At 44.0% G+C, this 21,443-nt stretch overlaps 1 pseudogene; it reads right to left on the reverse strand.

Annotated features, from left to right (window-relative positions):
• Positions 1–906: 906 nt before the first annotated feature.
• LOC116858418 lies at positions 907–5,902 on the reverse strand (annotated as a pseudogene).
• Between the last annotated feature and the right edge of the window lie 15,541 nt (positions 5,903–21,443).

The raw sequence follows: 21,443 nt of genomic DNA on the forward strand, positions 1-21,443 counted from the left end.
TGACAGGTATTAAGGAGGGCATATGTTGTGATCACCACTGGGTGTTACAGGCAACTAATGAATCACTGAACACATTAAAATCTACTACTGGGGGCACCTGGGTGGCTCAGTGGGTTAAAGTCTCTGCCTTCAGCTCAGGTCATGATCCCAGGGTCCTGGGATTGAGCCCCAAATCGGGCTCTCTGCTCAGCGGGGAGCCTGCTTCACCCTCTCTCTACCTGCCTCTCTGCTTACTTGTGATCTTTGTCAAATAAATAAATAAAATCTTTAAAAAAACATAAAATAAAATAAAGTCTACTGATGTACTACATGTTGGTTAATGAATTTAAATTTTAAAAATTAAATTAAATTAAAAAAATAAAACCAAGGCAGAAACCATACATAACCCAGAGTGCTACATGCTCCTGGAGACTGAGCTAGAGGTCATGGCCTAGGCCTCTGGCAGACAGGGGACTGGGGGTCTGACAGTGGCTTGGCACACCCCTGACCCCTATGGCAAGGTGCAGGGACTGGGAGGGAAGACCTGGCCAGAGGCTATCCTGGCTCCCTGGCTGCTGCAGGACCACTCCAGCACCCCTGGCAGTGCCTGTCTAGAACCAGGAAGAAAACATTTTCCCTTGATTGTTCTTTTTAAAGATGGTTGCTCAGCCTTGACACAGAAAAACATCTGACATAAAACTGGAGCCATTCACAGCTGGAAATGACCCAGAAGTTATCAGAATGTAGTGACCACAGAGGACCTTGTGTCCCCAGGCAACCCTCCTGTGTGCAGGTGCAGCTGGGGGCCCTGGACATGCCTGTGTGGGCAGCGCTGGGCTCCACGGTCTCCCTTGAGGGGACAGGAGTAGGAACCTGCTCTGAAAGCTCTGCTCAGGACAGCACCCCCTGATGTGATGGGAGAGCCCCTCATGAGTCCCGGATGTCCTGCTGATTCTTGGGCACCGCCCAAATCACAGCTTCTTCATAAAGGTGGGGGGAGGGCAGCCCAGCCACTGCGGGGTCCCACAGGTCCTCTGGGAATAGCACCTTGGTGGGATTGTGGTTCAGCAGGTACCTGTTCAAGTGGCTCTTGTCATGCCACACAACCTCAATCCCATTTGCCAGGTTAACCCCCATCTCCTAGTGACAGGCCAAGGTCAGTTGGTGAACCTCCACCACCAACCAACCCCCCAAAAAAGGCCCCCATGTAGTAAACATCGCCTGGTCTCTGGGGATGTGGGCCTGGGACAGTGGCCTGCCCTGGTAGTTGGAGTCTTCATGGGTCATCTGGTGGAAACTGGGGGTGCAGAGTGCCAAAGAGGGAGGACAGGATCTCCATGCCCACATTGTCGCAGAACTTCATGTCCACATCTGCACACAGCAGGTCATCCACCTCATGGAGGAAGTGCTGCTCACAGAAGCAGCTGACCATCGCCATGCGCTGCATGGGCACATCCTGCCAGTGCAGGGTGCTGGGGACCTCAAGGACCACCACCCTCCAGCCCTCCTGGGGGGGGGGCACAACGGCCCTGCAGCCTGTTGGTCAGTGAAGACCTAATAAGTGACCCTGTATCCCACCATGATGGGCTTCTGTGCCCTCTGCAGGAACAGCTCCAGGAAGACCACCTATCTACAGTGACGAGAGACAAGGCGGGAGGAGGGTCACTGTCATAGGCTGGCGGCAGGACCCCAAAGTTGGGGGCCATGGATGTGTGCACCTTCTTTTTTTTTTTTTTTAAAGATTTTATTTATTTATTTGACAGAGAGAGAGAGGCAGGCGGGGTGGGGGGGTGGAGCAGGCTCCCGCCGAGCAGCGAGCCCAATGCAGGGCTCGATCCCAGGACCCTGAGATCATGACCTGAGCCGAAAGCAGAGGCTTAACCCACTGAGCCACCCAGGCGCCCCACATGTGCACCTTCTTAACAGGGACAGGCCCTGGGCTGCTTTAAGCAACACTCTCCCAGCCTCTCCCGAGCAAGTCTGCTTGTGGGGCTCCCTACCTTCTGCTCCCAGAGGTGGGGGCCATCAGCACCCGATCATACAAAAGGGAGCCCGAGGCTTCAGAGGCAGGAAACCAACCCCACAGTCAGCATGCTGGAGCCAGGAACAGTCCCCCTGTGCCGAGCTCCCAGGCAAACCCTGCAGGTGCCCTCCCCTGGCTGACCCCCTGCAGGTCCTGTCCCCACCAGCCTGGAGCAGAGCACCTTGGGGCAGAGCCTTCCTTTCTATGGCCTACAAACTGGCTAGAATCAACAGGGCTGGCCTCCTACCTCACTTTGCTTGGAGTTGGCTGTCACTGGCCCCCAAAAAGCTGTCTCCACCCCCAGAGGGTCCTCCCGTGAAGGCTACGGGGCCTCTTGCTGACAAGGTCCATCAGGCAACCACTGCTATTCCTAGGAGCAGTCACCCTCAAACTCCCCCAGATCAGAAGTCAGATCCAGCCCATGGGCAGGGATGGGGAAAGAGGACCGCTGGAAGAAGAAGGGGCTTCCTTGGGCCCCAGCAGTGAATCCAAGAGTAGAAGCTTCCAGGTCCAGGTCTACATCTCCCTGACCCCAAGAAGTTGGAAGTTTTGTCTCTCTGAGGGGCTACCTGTGGGGACAGCAGGTTCCCCACTGTCAGCAAGGGTGGTGAGCCCCTCTAAGACTGATTTATTTTTAACGTTTTATTTATTTATTTGACAGAGAGAGAGACAGGTAGAGAGGGAACACAAGCAGGGTGAGTGGGAGAAGGAGAAACATGCTCCCCGCTGAGCAGGGAGCCTAGCATGGCAGGGTTTGATCCCAGAACCCCAGGATCATGACCTGAGCCAAAGGCAGATGCTTTATGACTGAGCCACCCAGGTGTCCTGAGACATGTGTGATTTTTTTCACACAGGCACTAAGGCTACTTCCCTGTGCATGCCCCACACCTGGCAGCTTAGTAAATCGTTCACACAGGGAAAGTGGGAACTACATTTAAATAGGGGACAAGACCACATACACCCAGCAGACACAAGTTAGGTCACTGGGGGGCAAGTCCAGGTCCAGCCAATGGGGGAATAAACCAGACATGAAGCAGGGGGAGAGAAGAGTGCTCCTGGCAGAGGACAAAGAGAATGTAAAGGCTTGGAGTCAGGCCCAAGGCACCTGTGGGATGACCACACACCTGGGAGGCCCATGGAGATGGGGGATATATATGGTGGGAGAGGTGAGGCTGGAGAGGACATGCAGCTGGGGAGTGGATCACAGAAAGGCTCAAAGGTTATGTTCTGAAAAGATCACACTACTGGTTACTGGAGAAGAATGGGCTCTGTACAGCAGAGAACAGGGAGACCCTAACCCTAAGCCCTAATCCTAACCCCACCCTAACCCTAATCAAACATCATGCTCAATTCTGAGGACTGAAAGCTCTGCTCTGAAATCACAAAGAAGTCCATCATGCTGGCTTTCACTCTTTGCTCAGTATTGTACTGAAAGTTCTACCCAGAACTACAAGGCAAGAGATAAGGAATCCACATGTGAAAGGAAACAGTAGGACTAGGTCTATTCAGAGACCAGAGATGGCAGCATCTTATACAGAAAGCTTCCTAAAGAGTCGACAAAAAATATTACAGCCAGTTCCCTAATTCTGCAAAGTTACAGGACAAAATATCAATACACAAAAATCTCTCTTACTTGTATACACTAGCAATGAATCATCCAATAAGGAAGTTAAGAAAACAATTCCATTTTAGGGAACATCAACACTGACCAAATACTTAGGAATAGATGTAATCAAGGTGCAAGTCTTGTACGCTGAAAATTGCAAAACATTGCTGAAAGAAAGTAAGGCAAACCTAAATAAATCTGAGGACACCCTATGGCGACGAAAAGATATACTACTGATAAGATGGCAACAGAACACAATGCAATATGGAAATTCAATGTGTCCCCAAGGAATTTCACAGAGGCCTTTGGGAAGAAATGCACAAGCTAATCATAACAGTCATATGGAATTTTAAGGGACCACAAGGTAGCCAAAATCATCTTGAAAAAGAAAATTAAAGGTGAAAGGTCATACTTCCAAAGTCCAAATCTTAATACAAAGCAACAGTATATAAAACATTGTGATACTGTCATAAAGGAATGCCCACACTCTGAAACAAATAATACATTATATGTTAATTAATGGAATTTAAATTTCAAAAAAATTTTAAAATAAATAAATAAACTAAAATAAATTTTTAAAGTATGCATACAAATCAGTTGGACTGGGGCACCTGGGAGCTCAATGGGTTAAGCATCTGCCTTTGGCTCAGGTCATGATCTCAGGGTCCTGGGATGGAGTCCCACATCAGGCTCTCTGCTCAACAGGGAGCCGGCTTCCCTTCCTCTCTTTCTGCCTGCCTCTCTGCGTACTTGTTATCTCTGTCTGTCAAATAAGTAAATAAAATCTTAAACACACACACACACACACACACACACACACACACACATCAGTGGGATTTAACTGAGAGCCCAGAAATAAACCCCTTCATCTATGATCCTCTTAATTTTGAAAAGGATGGACACCAATACAGTGGTAGGACAGAATGGTCTTTTCAACAAAGGGTGCTAGACAAAGGGTACAGAGGAATGAAACTGGACCTTTACTTCACACCACAAATAAACATTAACACAGAATAAGTTAAAGGCTTAAATATAACAGGTAAAGTTATAAACTCTAGAGTAAGTAAATGGGGATAAATCTTCATAACCTTGGATTTAACAATGCTTTTAGATATGACACCAAAGCATAAGAAGGGAAAGAAAAAAAAATAGACAAAATAATATCCTCAAAATCAAAAATCATTCCTGGGTGCCTGGGTGGCTCAGCTGGTTAAGCATCTGACTCTTAATTTTGGCTTAGTCCTGCTTAAGATTCTCTTTCCTTCTCCCTCTGCCCCTGACTGCTCACACACTCCCTCTCACTCACTCTTAAAAAAAAGTAATGTAAAAAAAATTAAAAATCTTTGTACATCAGAAGATACTATCCAGAAAGCGAACAGACAGCCTCCAGAATGGAAGGAAATATTTGTACAAGCGGACAAAGGACTCGGATAGACCCTTCTCCAGAGAAATCATACAAATGATGAATAGCACATGAACAGACGTTAAACATCATTAATCTTTATGGAAATGGAGATTTAAACCAGTTAGATGTCCTTTCACACAAGTAGAATCATTATAATCAAGAAAAAACTAAAAACAACAAATTTTTTGAGAAACTGAAACCCTTAAACCTTGCTTTGAAAAATGGCACAGTCTACATATAAAACAGTTTGTTATTTACTCAAATAGATCAAAGCAGAATTACCATATGGTTCAACAACTGCATTCCTAGATATATACCCGCCAAAACTGAAAACACTGGTTCAAACAAACAAACAAAAATGTACAGGAATATTCATAGCAGCAGTGTTCACAATAGGCAAAACCCAGAAACTGTGCAAATGTCCATCCACGGAGAAAGGATAAATAAAATGAGGTAGATCCATAAATGGCTATCTTGCTCTGCCCTATCGATGTGGGAAACAGAGGCAGAAGAAATCAAATATTAAATTTCCTTACCCACTGACAAGCCCTTGAAACAGGCAGATGACATTTCTCTAGTGACTCAATTACCTACACCTTAAGGCTTTGCTAAGGACAAAGAGCAATCCTAGCCTGACCGACCCTTACCCCTTACCAGGATCCTCTAAGTCTACTTTAACAATCCTTCTTTTTGAAACTTTCTTTATCTCTAAAGCCTCCAAGATACATATTGACAATCATTCCCAAGCATATGGCCCACTGATATACATCTAAAGGGTCTCAGGACAAAGGTTTTATTACCAGTAATGAATAACTTTTTCCCAACAATAGCTTAGCTCCTCAAGGTCCTGGAAACCTTTCTTCCAAAATACCTTAGAGACTTTCGCCATCCCTGACCCCCTTCCAACTTGCAAGTATATAATGGACCACTCCTCACAGCTCTGGGGCAGCAGCTCTTTTTGCCCATGGGTCCTGTCCCTGTGCTTTAACAAACCATCATTTTGCACCAAAGATGTCTCAAGAATTCTTTCTTGGTCTTCAGGTCCGGACCTCACCCCACTGAACCTCACTTATATCCAAGACTTCATCACTATGAAGCAATAAAATAAAATGCTACATTTGTGGGAAAAACTATGGTGGCTCCTCAAAATATCAAACACAGAATTCCACTGCAGCCTATATGTCCCCAAAAACTGAAAGTAGAAGTACCCTTATTCAGAGCATTTCTCACAACAGCCAAAAGGTGGAAGTCACCCAAGTGTCCACTGACAGATGAATGGATGAACAAAATGTGGTTTATACACCATGGAACACGATTCAGCCTTAAAAATGAAGGGAGTTCTGACACAGGCTACAACACGGGTTGTACCTGGAAGTCATTACACTGAGTGAAATCAGCCAGTCACAGAAGGAAAGATACTGTTTGATTCCACTTGGATGAGGAGTCTGGGACACAAAGCTGGATGTGGCTGCAGGGGCCAAGGGGAAAGGACAATGGGGAGTTGGTGTTTCATGCATGCAGACTCCCTCAGGGAGAATGAGAAAGTTCTGGAGAATGATGTACAACCGTGGGAACTCAGCTAAGGCCAGAGAACTGTGTACCTGTGATGTTTTAAGGGGTCAAAGTTCTTATGTTTAGTCACCGTGAAAAAGTGAATGAGGGACTGATGGACGTCACAACGTGGACAGACATTGAAAACAGCCCCAGTGACATAAGCCATATAGAAATACCACTCAGATTGGAGCTGTCTGTGCTCCTTAAATCCATCAAGGTTACCCAAATAAGAGAAAGTCCTGGGAGAAATTCCAGAAAAAGAAAACTGGATCCGAATGGAGAAGACATTTCAAACCATCAGGCAGGTGGTGACAGCTGAAGTGGGCCTGTGTCTGGGTTCACAAGTGAGAACTGTCATGATTTCCTCACTTGGGGTTGCACAGTGGTTCCATGAGACAGCGTCCCTGTTTAGGGTAAAATGCACCAAAGTAGCCCATATGAAGTGGCAAACATGATAAAGAAACGACAGCTGGGGAGTCTGAGTGTGAAGATAAAGCATATTTGTTCTGCTGTGACAAGTTACTGCAGATCTGAAATCACCGCAGACTAAATGACTCTTCCAAATGTCCATGTTAGCACCATGTCACAGAACCAGAGAGGACATCAGACTTCAGGATGGAGTCCAAGCTCTCCCAGATCCAGGTCTCCCACCGTGGAGAGGCCACTCGCCTTTAGAGGAGGCCCCATGTTAGCAAGAGACTCGTGGGAGGATTAAATCGGGGCCTCCTGTCTCGGGTGCAGTGGAAGCCGTGGGATTTAGAGTTCCAGTTTTCCACAACGCTCCCCCACAACCTGGTTAGAACTCTGCAAAGCAAGAAGGGAAGCCTCAGTAAAGTGGACTGGGGATGCCAGAAAGGGAGGCTGGAAGGGGGTGCCTGATGTTCAGTGTGCATTACAGACCCCCCATTGCAATCCCGGACAGAAGAGATTCATCTGTTCCAGGTCCCGCAGGGAAGCTGGAGGTTTATCTCCTACAAGAAATTCACCATCCCCACAGCTTAGCTGGTGAGAATCCTCCATCACCCAGAACCCTTGCCTTTCTCTAGGGGACTTTCCTTCCAAGCACCCCTCCCAACTTCCTCCACCTTGTCCATGACCTACTGAGCAGTTGACAGACCTGTCCTCTGACAGCCGTGAGACACTGATGACAGACATGGAGGGAGACACGCAGAGATGGGAAGACACTGTGCTCAGGGAAGAACTGACACTGGGAAAATACCTACTCTCCCTACAGTCATCTACAGAGTGGGTGCTACTCTGTTGCTACTGAACTCCCAGACTCCAGACCAACCCTGGAGCGGGTGTGGACGCGGGAAAGACGCCGCAGGGCTTAGGCTGGGGGAGCACGACCCCAAGGCGGGCGGCAGCTCCCTGACTGCAGACGGTCTGAGAAGCCCCAGGAACAGAATCCTGGGGCGCACAAACACGGATGCAGGATGCGGGGAGCATCCGAACCCAGAAAGCAGAGACCTGACAGGCCCCCACACAGCACCGCCGTGGACGCCTCGTCACCACACACAAAACCATGGAAACCCCACCATCTACACCGCGCACTGTCCTCAGTGGGGTCCTGTGACCACACGCCTCCTCGGCAGTCCCCGCTCAGGTGGCTTCTCATCTTCTCCTCCCCCTGCGAGTCCTGAGGAGGCCGGGCTCCTGTCAGTGTGGAAGTGGCCCCACATCGTCCAGAAGCTCCCACAGAGGGTCTGGAAGAGGTCCTGCTCCTGGCTGAAGGGAAGCGCATGCCCCCGACGGATCCGGGAGCTGGGCTCGGGCGCCCCCTGCGGGAGGTAGGGGCAGTGCATGATGAGGTGCACTCAGTTCAGTGACAACACCTGTCCCCTCCCCGGGGTCCAGCTGAAGCCATTGAATTTTGGAAAGTCAAACTGATACCCAGCCCGATATCCCCTGACATCTTCAGAAAGAGGAAAAATTAATTGGGAGTTCTGTGGAATTAAATGAAATGCAGATACCAACTTTATAACCTACCAAAATTCATTCCGAATTGTAGATAAATTTAAAATGCAAATCTATCAAAATATCTAAAAGAAAACATAAAGGAAAATCTACATGACCTTGGGTTTGGTGAAGACTTTTAATACACAAGACCAAAGGCCAATCCACAAGAGAAGAAAATTGATAACATGAACTTCCTAAAATGAAAACTTCTCTGTGAAAGACCTTGCTCAGAAAACTAAGACACAATCCACACAGGAGATAAAATATTCACAAAACACGTATCTGGCAAAGCATTTGTAATCAAAAGATACAAAAACTCTCAGAACTCAACAAAAAGGAAATAACCTAATTGATAATCGATACATATCTGAACAGACGCCTTGACCAAGACATAAATACAAAATAAGCACACAAATACAAGCTCAACATCATCTATCCTTGGGACATAACAAATTTAAACAGAGTGAGATAGTGCTACACACCTGTTACTGCTAAATTCCAAAAAAACCAAGAATACCAATTGCTGGGAGGTGAGGAATGACAGGAATGCTCCTTCCAACTTGGAGAAATGTTCCCTGAGGCCACAGAGGAAACAGTTTGGCAGGGTTTTTTTAGAAGCTAAGTAAGTCTCACCTTAATAACTAAAAATCGCACTTCTAGTATTGAGACAACCCAAACAAAAATTAGCATGGAGTTAAGCACAGCAGCTCTATTCATAATGGCTGAACACATAAAGAAATCTGGATGTTTTTCCATGAATGAATCCGGAAGTAAACTGGATGGCATTCAGGTGAAGCAAGCAGAACATGGCACCCCAATTATGCTTCTTTGGTGCAAGGATTATTCGAGTCTGATCAATTTTAAGAAACAGCAGACATGAGAGAATCTGAAAACGGAGCAGATGTTGCCATTTGTTGAGTGAAATGTACACTTGTAAAGGAAAGCTCCATTTGTAAGCCCGTCTCCCTCTGTGTCAGGAACAGAATGACTAAATCTCAAGAAACTCTTACCAAAAGAGAAGGCACTGACTTAAACCTGTGTAACAACCATTCCCTTGCACACTGTGCTCACCTGATAACATCCTCTAACTGGCCTTCCCACCACTGAAAATCTTTTTGTCTTTAGCTGAAGATGGCATTTAAGGTGAGGGCTGGGCCACTTTGAGGAGTTACTCCATTTTCCAGGGTATCTCCCGTGTAAACAGGACATATGCATACTATTAAACTTCTTTTTGTTTTCCTCCTGTTAATCTATTCAGCAGTAAAAAGGAATGAAACCCATACAAAGACGGGGATGAATCTTACATGTATTTTGTTAAATAGAAGAATCCATTCTGAAGACTCCATTTATAGGTCATTCTGGAAAACGCAAAACTACAGAGATGACAAAAGGATGAGGGGGTGCAGGTTTCAAGTATTCCCCATGATATTTTCGTGCTGGATACCTGTCACTCTGCATTTGTCAAAACCCAAACATCTTCACATCCCGAAGAGTAAATCATAATCTACTAAAATTAAGTTATTTAGGATGGGCGAGTCTCACAGGATGGCCTCGGGACCAAGGCCAGGAAGCACACAATGTGTCACTTTGTCATGTTGTTGATTTTAAATAAAAGTTACTTAAGAGACAGTCTCTGCAAGGAGGACACTCAGACCCTCCTCTGTCCTCAGGAAGCAGGAAATCTATCTCCATGTGAAGGTGTCCCTGTACCCAGAGGTAAAGAGACTTTTGACATCTCCAGAGATGAGAAATTTAGAGCCCAAAATTTAGAAGATTTTATAAATGACTCTTGTTAGTTTTTACTAATTTACTACCTCAGCCCAAATTCGGTTTAGAACTCCTTATAACTGAAGTTCCCAAGGTTGTTTCCTTTCTGCTCTGAATTCCTCACAATTTTACTTCTCTTTATCCAGAAAGTAAAACAAACAAACAAATAAAAACAAAATAAAAACAAAAACAAAACAAAAAACAAAACAAATAAAACAAAACAAAACAAACAAAAACAAAACAAAAACAAAAACCACAACAAAAAAATTCCCTGTCTTTGTCATTTCTTTGGGTCTCAATTTCTTTATTGGGCCTCTGTGCATATGTAATTATAGTTTTTTTTTTCCTTCTGCTGTTACTCTGTCTCATATCAATCTAGTCCTTAGTCCAGCTGCAAGAACTTTTTTTAAAAAGATTTTATTTATTTATTTGACAGACAGAGATCACAAGTAGGCGGAGAGGCAGGCAGAGAGAGAGGAGGAAGCAGGCTCCCAACTGAGCAGAGAGCCCAATGCGGGGCTGATCCCAGAACCTCGGGATCATGACCTGAACCCAAGGCAGAGGCTTTAACCCACTGAGCCACCCAGGTGCCCCAAGAACTTTTGACCAAGGAAAATTTCTTCCTCCCTTTCAAAGGAATACAGAGTGTGACAAATAATCTGACTGTATTATAAGTGCATAAAAAAAAAAGTCCTCCTGTCACATGGGTGGCAAGATGTGCTGACCTAGTAACTCTGGAAATGAATCCGTAAATTGAAGAAAAAATGTACTGTACGTTCCCAGTGGACTCTATTTGTTAAAGTTCTTTCCTATAAGGGTGGTGGCTAACAGCTCTGAAAACACCACACCCACAATCTGGAATGGAGCAAGGAATTAAATACATTAATAAATTAATGGCAGTGGCAGGAGCTAGTTTGTCACTGCTGGAGTACAAAGTTACAGATCCGCAGAGGGAGAAGGTCGCAACAACCCTGTGGTGATGGACCAGTCTGGAGACATCAGCATCAACTCATCCAAACTTAGTATGGATACAGACCGTTCCATGTGGAAATCTTTAATCAGGTGGGTTTCCATAGGTTGGAATATTTGCATGTATTGCCTTGCACTGTCCACTGAGTGCATTCAGTTCCCACGGCGAGACTTTAATACCACTCTCTAATAAAAGGAGTCAGGGTTCTTTGAAGAAATTGCTGACCATGACTGAGACAGTAAGTAGAGCAGCCAGGATAATCTTGGAGTAAAAGAAAGTAAGGAGGTACCAAGAAAAACCCCACAAAGATGAAATGATGTCAGTGGAAAACAGGTGTTTTCAAACACCAAAGCAGGAATGAGCCAGCAGCCAAACACCAAGCAACAGCCTAAAATGACTACCCAGGTGGGTACAAAGGAAAGAGTAATTTAAAAGGAAGCCACAGGCCCAAAATGGAGTCACTTATGTTAAGAAACCCAGGCCCGCAAACCAAGACTTAATACCCAACCAAACTGTGATTTCACACACACGCCCCATGTAACATTTAACCAGTCAACCTGGAAAGTGTATTGACTGGCCCGTTCTGGCCCCGTTAGGAGGGGAACTTTTCCTAAAACAACATATCTTTTGCTAATAAGTTCCTTCTTTCAATTGTCTCTCTGCGTTTAAAAACTTGCACTTATTTGTGGAGCATAACAAATAGCATGGAGGACATGGGGAGTTAGGAGAAGGCAGTTGGGGGAAATTGGAAGGGGAGGTGAACCATGAGAGATTATGGACTCTGAAAAACAATTTGAAGGGTTTGAAGAGGTGGGGGGGGGGGGAGGTTGGGGGAACCAGGTGGTGGGTATTAGAGAGGGCACGGACTGCCTGGAGCACTGGGTGTGGTACAAAAACAATGAATACTGTTATGCTGAAAATAAATTAAAAAAAATGATTAAAAAAAATAAGAGTTGAAAATAAAATAAAATAACCATTAAGAAAAAAAAAACAACTTTCCCATCCCTGCAGTTCAAAAGAGCTCCTTTCTATTTGCTAGATGGGTTACTATCTAATTAATGAATCCTTCAATAAAGCCAGTGTGATCTTTTACTCAGTTTGCATTTTTTTTAAAGATTTTATTTAACAGAGAGAGAGAGAGAGAGACCACAAGCAGAGGGAGCAGCAGGCAGAGAGAGAGGGGGGGAGCGGGCTCCCCACTGAGCAGAGAGCCCAACACTAGGCTCAATCCCAGGACCCCAGGATCATAACCTGAGCTGAAGGCAAACACTTAACAGACTGAGCCGCCCAGGCGCCCCTCAGTTGCATTTTTATTAACAGATTACATAGGTTTTCTACCCGAGGGGTTGAATAGACCTCTCCTATCAGAATTCCAAATAATAGATGGAGACAGCTGTCCATCAGGGAGCTGGTGCTAACTCCCCTTTCCTAAAATGTAGGCTCAGCCAGCATCTTCCTGCTCAAGAAGATGTACCATATGCATGTGGGAAAGAGTAACTTCACCGTGGGGAAGCCTGACCTTGGCCGGATGACCATCGTTAACACGGACAGTGACAAGTCTTCCCTTACTGTTCAGTGATGACAGAGATTTTGCCTCTGTGATCCTCTTCCTTGAAACCTACGACCCCAGTCTAACCATGAGAGCAATAAGTAAATCTCAATGCAGGTCTGTGTACAAAATGCCTGACCAGTCCTCCTCAATGCCATGGAGGTCACTGAAACAAGACCAGTCTGAGGGCCTGTCCCAGCCAAGGAGAGTCTACAGAGACATGATGACCACATGTCCTGCACGGGATCCTGGAGCCAGACAGGGTAGAACAGAGGGAACTTGAATGAAGTATGGATTTGAGTAAATAATAACGTATCAGTATTTCTTCCTTAACTGGGCTAATTCTGACAAAAAAAAAAAAAAAAAAAAAAAAACAGAAAAAGAGAAGAAACGAAAGGTTAAAGAGAAACCTATTGCATCAGCCTAGAAGCCTAGAGGAAGTGGGTGATTTCATAGTAAAAAAGCACATGAACAAAATGGACCCTAAAATAAGGAAAAAACAAACAGGTCCACGAGCGCTACAGGGACCTCTACCTCTTGCTGGTTCTTCTCTCACTGTTCTGGGTTTTCTTCTCCAGGGACAGAGCTGAGCCATTCCACAGCTCCCCTGAGACCTGACTCCCCACCAACTGTCTTGGTCTCCCCATCTATGCCCTTTCCATTCTGATGTTTGGCCAGGACCCTTTGGATGGCAAGGGACTGGACATACTTACTGAAGTAAGATAAACTAATATTTTTTTAAATGGTGGAAATAAATTAATGCTTGAAATAGGCAAGTTCAGAGTGGGTTTAGACCTGGCAGCCCAGGGGCTCACACTTTCACCATGGGGCCTGGACCCTCTCCACCCCTCCAACCTGCTAAGTGCTCTGGGGTGGACACATTCCCAGGCTGCCTGGCGGCACGGAGCCAACAGCAGCCTTCACACGTCGGCGGGGAGGAGCTCTGGATATACTCCACAACCTTGGACTGAAGTCAAGTTGTATTCGTTTTTTGTTTTGTTGTGTTGGTTTCAGGAGTAGAGTTCAGTGACTCATCACTTACATACAACACCCAGTGCTCATCACAACTAGTGCCCTCCTTAATCCCCATCCCCCATCAGCCCATCCCACACTCCCTCCCTCCATCAACCCTCAGTTTGCTCTCTACTCTTCAGAGTCTCCTATGGCTTGCTTCCCACTCTTCTTTTTTCTACCCCCCCCCACCTTCCTATGTGTTTTCTTTATTAAATTCTGCATATGAGTGAAATCATTTGAGTTGTATGTCAAACAGTCAGTGACCAGGCAGACATTTCACTCCTCTGCTAGAGCCCAAGACTGAGGGGTAGAAAACCAATGCTCCAGCTCAACCTGAGATATACATGGGACCTAGGCAAGTCCCCTCCATCCTTGAGGACCAGACAGAAGAGAAGGAAGAAAGCCAATCATACTTAAACCTGACCCTGGCTCTGACCTCCAACCTTAAACCCTACCCTAGCCCTGATCCTAGCCCCTGACTCCTGACCCCTAACCCAAGTCCAGCTGGGACTGGGTCTCTGAACCTGACCCTGATCCCAGTGTCCACCCCTGCCCCTACCTCCACCCTAGACTATATAATACCTTTTCCTCTAACTGCAGCTTCCAAAGGTAGATGATTGAAACTTTGTGCTGTTATTCTTTTTTTTTTTTTTAAGATTTTATTTATTCATTTGACACAGAGAGAGAGATCACAAGTAGGTAGAGGGGCAGGCAGAGGGAGAGGGCAAACAAAGTAGGCTCCATCCCAGGACCCTGAGATCATGACCTGAGCCAAAGACAGAAGCCCAATGCATTGAACTACCCAAGTGCCCCAGTGTTATTATTCTTTTAAATAACTTTTGAGGGTTTTCTTTTTTTAAATTCATGTATTTATAAATCCATATTTAGTTAATTTTTAGTATAAATACATGTTGCTAAAAGGTGTTTCTTAGAATTCTAATAAACAGTGAAGGACACAACTCAGTTTTGTGTTATCAGATGTACTATCTGTAAACTAGTGCATCAGAGAGCATTTGGGGCATATCTAAATCTTTGCTTCTATTTACTTACTAAAAATAGTTTAATATCATATTCCAGAGAGAAATTATACCTTTATTTCATGGGGGAGGGGCAATGGTATTTTTCCTGGAAAAATTAGATTCTTAGTATTATCTGTCTTTTGTATCCATCACCTTTTAAATAATATTTGTTATTGAAAACATTTAAAATTTTGAAGTTAAATTTGCAAATATGTTGTATGTTTATGCTTTTGTTACTTGATTCACTAATAACTCACCTATGTAATGAACAGTTTTTGCCATATTCCTGGAAAATATTTTAGAGTTGTGGATGTTAGATTTCTTCCCCGCCACCCCCGCCTTGCCTTTTTCCTGTAGAATTACAAATTAAACTTTTAAATCCAAGATCCTTTTATGGTTTGGAGAAAGTATCACCATTTTTTTTAAAGGTTTTATTTATTATTTGAGAGAGAGAGAGACCTTGAGCAGGGGGAGGGACAGAGGGAGAAGCAGACTCCCTGCTGAGCAGGGAGCCCAATGTGGGACTGGGCTCAATCCCAGGGCCCTGAGGTCATGACTTGAGCCGAAATCAAGAGTTGGTCGATTAAGTGACTGAGCCACCCAGGCACACAGGCAATGCTTTAAAATGAGCAAACAATCCTTTCCCACAGCAGGTCTGGGCACCTTCAATGTGCTGTGTCTGCAAGGGCCCTGCAAGAGATGTCTCTCAGGTCTCCACAGTCCGCTGTCCCATGGGTGTGAGCCTTGTTGGTTTTCATAGCTAGATGGGTTTTTTTTTTGGTGGGGGGGTCATCTATCGGGTGCAGGTCTTAAAAGTTGAGGTGCTCAATGTGGGGCATGAACCCTTCAGTCCTCCAGGAAAGTTCAGGGTTCTCAATTCCCTCCTGATCCTGGGCCTAGGTGTTGGGGATGTGGTTTATGGGGAGATTGTGTCTCAGTCTTTCCTACCACTTCTATGCGATTTTTTTCCCCTCAGCTGCACACCTGCTTTTAGGGGGTTTCTACGCAGGAAAGTGTTCTGTATGCAGCTGTAGATTGGTGTGTCCCTGAGAGGAGGTGAGTTGAGGATTTTCCTATGTCACCATCTTGAATGGAAATCCCCACAATACACTGTAAGGAGCACAACTCCTTTAGCGTTGCTGTGATATGATGTCATATCAGTTGTCTAACTGAACATCATGTTGCAGCTGAGGACAAGCTGACTTATGTCCTTCCATGTCTCAAGTCCAAGGATTTGCCCCTCAGCACATCACACTGCTGGGGTGGGAGTGACCTTGTTTCTTGATTGTGGAGCAGAACTTGGAAACTTTCCTTCTTATTCTTCTTCACATGGGCCGTGCAGAAAAAGCTAAGAATGCAATATGTTTTTCTTGTCACCATCACTCAACTATTCACTTTTTCTCCAGGAAAAGAGATTTAACAAACAGCAAAAGTTATTTAGAAGGATTCCTCTCCTGACACTCTCATAAGAAAATAGCAGGTTAGTTAAATTTTCCTTCCTCCAGATGGGACCGAAACTTCCTTATGCATTCCAGTCCATTTTTTGATTAAAAGGATATCAAAGAGGTAATCGTATTTCTTGCTGTCTTATAAAGGCATCTAGCAATACATTTTCTGTGCTACAGTGGGAAAATCACACAGAGGAATAAATTTTTTATTGCAACAGGAATAAATTTGGAACTTGGTGGAAGGATTTAACTTTCAAATGTGTGAAATTATAGTGCAAAACAGACCCTATGGGTCCAAATGAGATATTTCTTCTGGTAAAGTAAATCAGTGATCTTCATTCATATGAGAAAATCAATATTCCTATAGGTGAAAATACATTTTATTTGCCAGTTAATGTGTTTTCTTTCCCTCACTCTTCTATGATATTGGATGATTCCCAAATATCTGATTAAGTCATACCTTGCTTAGGATATCATCTTGCCAGATCACTTAAGAATATCAATGCCTTTGATGTGAGATGTATTAAAAACTGGCAGAATCAAGTCCTTAGTGACCCCTGATAAATATTGTATGTGTCTATGTAATGTATTGAGGTAATTTATTTCTAAATATTAGCTGCAAGGTGAACAATTTATAATCACTCTGAGTTAAAGGAAAGTGCAGAAGAGCACTGTTTTAAGTTATCTCATTATGGAGAAGCATTTTGTAGAGCATTCTTCCGAACTCAACACTATAGCTCTGTGTCACACTGAGATGAACTGGGTGAATAAGTCTATGTACATTAAAAGTGTTTGGAAGAGAAAAGTTTGTAAATAAGTTCAGTTGCATTTTTCCAAGGGCTGGCCCACCTTCAAAGCCTCCTAGAAGGCTTACTTTAATGAACAGATCAGTTCCCGAAACCACCAACCTCAGTGCATTGTGGTTGCCTTGCAAACACATGGGCACACAGAAACAGTGAGGTCTGTTAGAATGGGGCTTCAGTTTCCACTGGGACAATGTACCAACCCAACCAGGACAGAGTTCCCACCAGTCCAGGACATGTGCATATTGGTCAGTTGGTTTTATTTTGTTTGACCTTGTTTTTCCTCAGATGAGCCCTGTTGGTCAGGAGGAAGTTCATAGAGGAAAATGAAAATGACTCCAAGCATGTTCAGTGTGTGGTGGGAGGACCTCTTCATGGCACATCGGGGCTGTCCTCGTTGCACGGAAGAATAGAATATGGATGTTTGTGTGTGAGGAGACAATCCTGTTAGCTTCTTAAGTGAATATCATTTTTGCAAAATAATTCTATAAAGTGACCACTTTTTCTTTTTCGGTTTATTCTTTTTTTTTTTTAAGACTTTATTTATTTGAGAGAGGATGAGAGAGGGGAGGGTCAGAGGGAGAAGCAGACTCCTCACTGAGCAGGCAGCCTGATGCAGGACTCAATCCCAGGACTCCAGGATCATCACCTGAGCCGAAGGCAGTCGCTTAACCAACTGAGCCACTCAGACACCCTACTTTTTGTTTTTCAAGAGTTAACTTTAAACAAAGCAAAGAGCAATTTTATTTAAGTAAAAATGAGTTTATTTGGGAATAGCAGAGGAATTGCGGTTTGGGACAAGCAAGCTGTGGTAAACCACAGGCAAGTCCAAAGAGTCAAAAAGAAGGTCAGCTCTTACTAGATTTTAGGAGGCTACTGGGGAGGGTTGTTTTGAACGAAACTGGAGAAGAACAAGAGTTCAGGGTTGTGTTGGTTTCCTAGTACTTGTGAGCAGTGATCAGCGTGCTGCGTGCTGGGCAGGGAGGTATCTTTCTTCCTTTTCTTTAAGGCAGGAGATAAAGTTCCTATGTGAAAAATGTCCTTCCTTGTCAAAATTCTTCTCTTCCTTCTTGCTGCTGGTGATGCAGGCTGCCTCAAATGGTTTGTAGACAGAGCCCTCTTCAGGGCTCCCTTTATTTATTTTCACGCAAGTTAGGAATCACTCTCCCATATATATCATCAACACTGTAGATTTTCTTCATAAACCCTTTCTCTCCGTAGACAAGAAAAATTTAAAATCAGCCACTCCATAAATTACAATCCATTTCAAGCTGGTAAAGTCAAGCTTGATACATGTAGATTGTACAGATGTTAAACATGTACAACATGGTGCTACAGAGGTCAGTGCAGTTGGCATGGGAAAGCCAGATTCCTGAGCTGGACGCAGACGGCTCGCACTCAGTCCTGGCTTGGCCACTCTGATCGCTGTGCCATTGCTTGATTGTCCAAATTGGGTCATTTGTCCCATAAAATGCTCCACATTTCTGCACGTGATGGATTGATTATTCATGGCATTGCTCAACTTATCCCTAGACCCCTATATTTTCTGTAATCTGGTAGTTAGATCTAGAAGTTTTAATTTTTAGGATCAGATTTTTCATACTATTTCATTCTTAAAATTCAAACACAGTATTTGTGCTTGCGTTCAAACTCTTGTAACAAGCTTGCTCCATCGAATTTATAGCTTAGGTCAGATACATCAACTAATTTAAGGGACAGTCTGGTGACAAAAAGAGATTCTTCTCCCCACAAAATGGCATTGATTTGGAAGGCTCAGTTATCTCCCAAGAAAGATGTTCTTACATGGGATCTCAATTTGTTCAAAAATTTATTTGGTATGGAAATAAGTCAGAGGACATGTTTGATTGTGATGAAGACAACTCCAAAACACAGTAGAAAACACATATTTTGGAGACAACTAGCTTTGATCCAAACTTGACCACACTCTAGGTGACCTTTTGCAAATATTTAAGGACTTAGAGTATTGGTTTTTCATATGCAAAAATTGGAAAATACCTTCTTTCTAGGGTGGTCTTCAGGACAAATAAAGTGAAATTTTAGGATACATAATAGAGCACACACAAAGCCTCTGCTACAGAGATTTGCCTTCATAAGTGTTAATTTTCTTTTTTTATTTAAATTTAATTAGCCAAGCTATAGTACATTAGTTTTTGATATAATGTTCAATGATTCATTAGTTCAGTATAACATCCACTGTTCATCATATCACGTGCCCTCTTTAATGCCTATAGTGCTTATTATATTATATTATTATTATTATTATAGTGCTTATTATAATGCCCTAAGTGTTCATTTTCTTTCTTTCTTCTACAAATATTTCTTGAACACCCACTTGACATCCAGCTGCCTGTCAGGTGTTATAATGGGAGTTAAAAAGAATATAAATAAGGTAGAATGAGCATGGTGCCTAGCACAAAGTAGTTTCTCAATAAATGTACTTTAAATTTAAATTGGAAACATGGTGTCTGTCCCAGTGGTGCTCCAGAGCATGCACATATGCTCGCGCACACACACACACACCCTCACACACACTCTACCGAGGGAGGCTGACAGGGCTGGAGTTCTATGGTCAGAGTCCCCACTGAAAGCTGACATGATGGGGAAGTTCTCATAGAAAAGGGACTAAAGCCAAGGCTGGAAAAATACAGGAGCATCTGAAGGAGCAGAGAGGACTAGCAAGTTTACCCAGCTTTGAGGGATGTGGTAGGTGAAGGATCAGAGAAATGTAAGCAAGGGTATTTTTCTCAAAAATAGATACCCACACTTGATTAAAGGAAGACACATGAATAGAAAGCAGTAACAGCTGGACTTCTGGATTGTGGTAACGTTGAGGAAGACTTCAAATGCCACCATATTAAACAGTTAAGATTTTATCCTAGACCACAGGAAAAGTACAAAGGCTTGAATGTGTTTTTTGATGAAGGAGGTATGTAAGTTCATTTAAAGCCTAGTGGATTGGGAAGAAAGACTAATGGACTGCAGGATATCATTTAGGAGATGATAGTTAAAATCCTCTCATGAGGTGAAAGGGTCTTGGGCGACTCCTTGTTCATATGGGTTTAGATCATGGGACTATCAGTACCAGACTACATAAACATGATTAACTAATACTCAAGGCATATCAGCTTGGGATTCTCAAGAACTTTTTCCCCTAATGCCTTGGTGGCTTGGTACCAGGGGTAATGGAACCAAGGATCCCCTGGATGTTGGGAGGACTTCTAGATACTTCCAGTCTGACTGGTGCAGAGTCTGGGGAAAAGAATGGGCTTCAGTGTCAGATAGCTAATACAATCTCCTTGGTAAATGGGAGATGTAATGTAGATAAAACACAGTGACCAGTACATTACATGTGCTTGATCGATGCTGGTTAGTTCCCTATGGGTGAAATGTGGTAACTAGAGGAGGAGTCAGTTTTTAGACTATGGTCACTTTGGGGGCTGGTTAGGTTCCCATGATGGCCATTAGTCCTTTATCTTTTGCTAGTAGGTCATAACTATTTTATCTTTAACCTATTCTACAGAATGGGAAGAGGATAGAGGACATGATAGAGGTAGAATGAGAGGGGGAGATGGGCTGGTCATGCTCATAGTTTCCTTTGAATGCCTGCTGGTGACCCCTCCCTGGCTCCAGCTGGGGGTAAGGGCATTCTATCAGGTAAGGTATATCTGCATTTTACTTCTAACAGACTGTTTACCCTTGCATATAATGCTATTCCTCAACACCTCCTTGTAAGTAAGTCAGTTTTATTTTGTGGCTTAGGTGGAGATATTCGGTGTCTCTATCCTTACCACTCCAGGAGATAGGACTGTTTATGTTTAATCCACTGAACTGCGAGCCCAGGCATTTCCCAGGGACAGGACATTTTGATGTGAATTATATTTCGTGAAATGTAAAATTTAGCACCAGAACATAGCAATCTTCACTGTTATTGTTGAAATATCAATTACTGTAATTGGACCAACTTCTTCAGCAAATGAGCAACCAAAATTCCTCAAGATTCTAGATACACATGGAGAAAGCACCCATTGCTGACGGCAGCAAGGTTCTATCTCCACATACATGGAGTTCTGGTTGCCAATTCCGTGGAACCAGCTTAATGAGAATGAGGGTCAGGCAGAAGGATCGTGACTTTTTTGGATTGATTTTTATTGTCTTCTGCGAGCGAGTGAGTGAATGGGTAATGAGGTAAGTGTTTGTGCTTTTATAGGCTTCACCCAGAAATAAGTGCCTCTCCTTATTGCTCCAAGAATCCCAGAACTGAACTTAGCTAAAGAAAGTGAGGTAGAAATTGGCCATAGGGAAAGGAGCCACTTCTCCAGGAATGCT

The sequence above is a fragment of the Lontra canadensis genome, unplaced genomic scaffold (genome assembly GCF_010015895.1).
Source record: "Lontra canadensis isolate GAN:19392208 unplaced genomic scaffold, GSC_riverotter_1.0 scaffold3, whole genome shotgun sequence".
Classification (NCBI taxonomy): Eukaryota; Metazoa; Chordata; class Mammalia; order Carnivora; family Mustelidae; genus Lontra; species Lontra canadensis.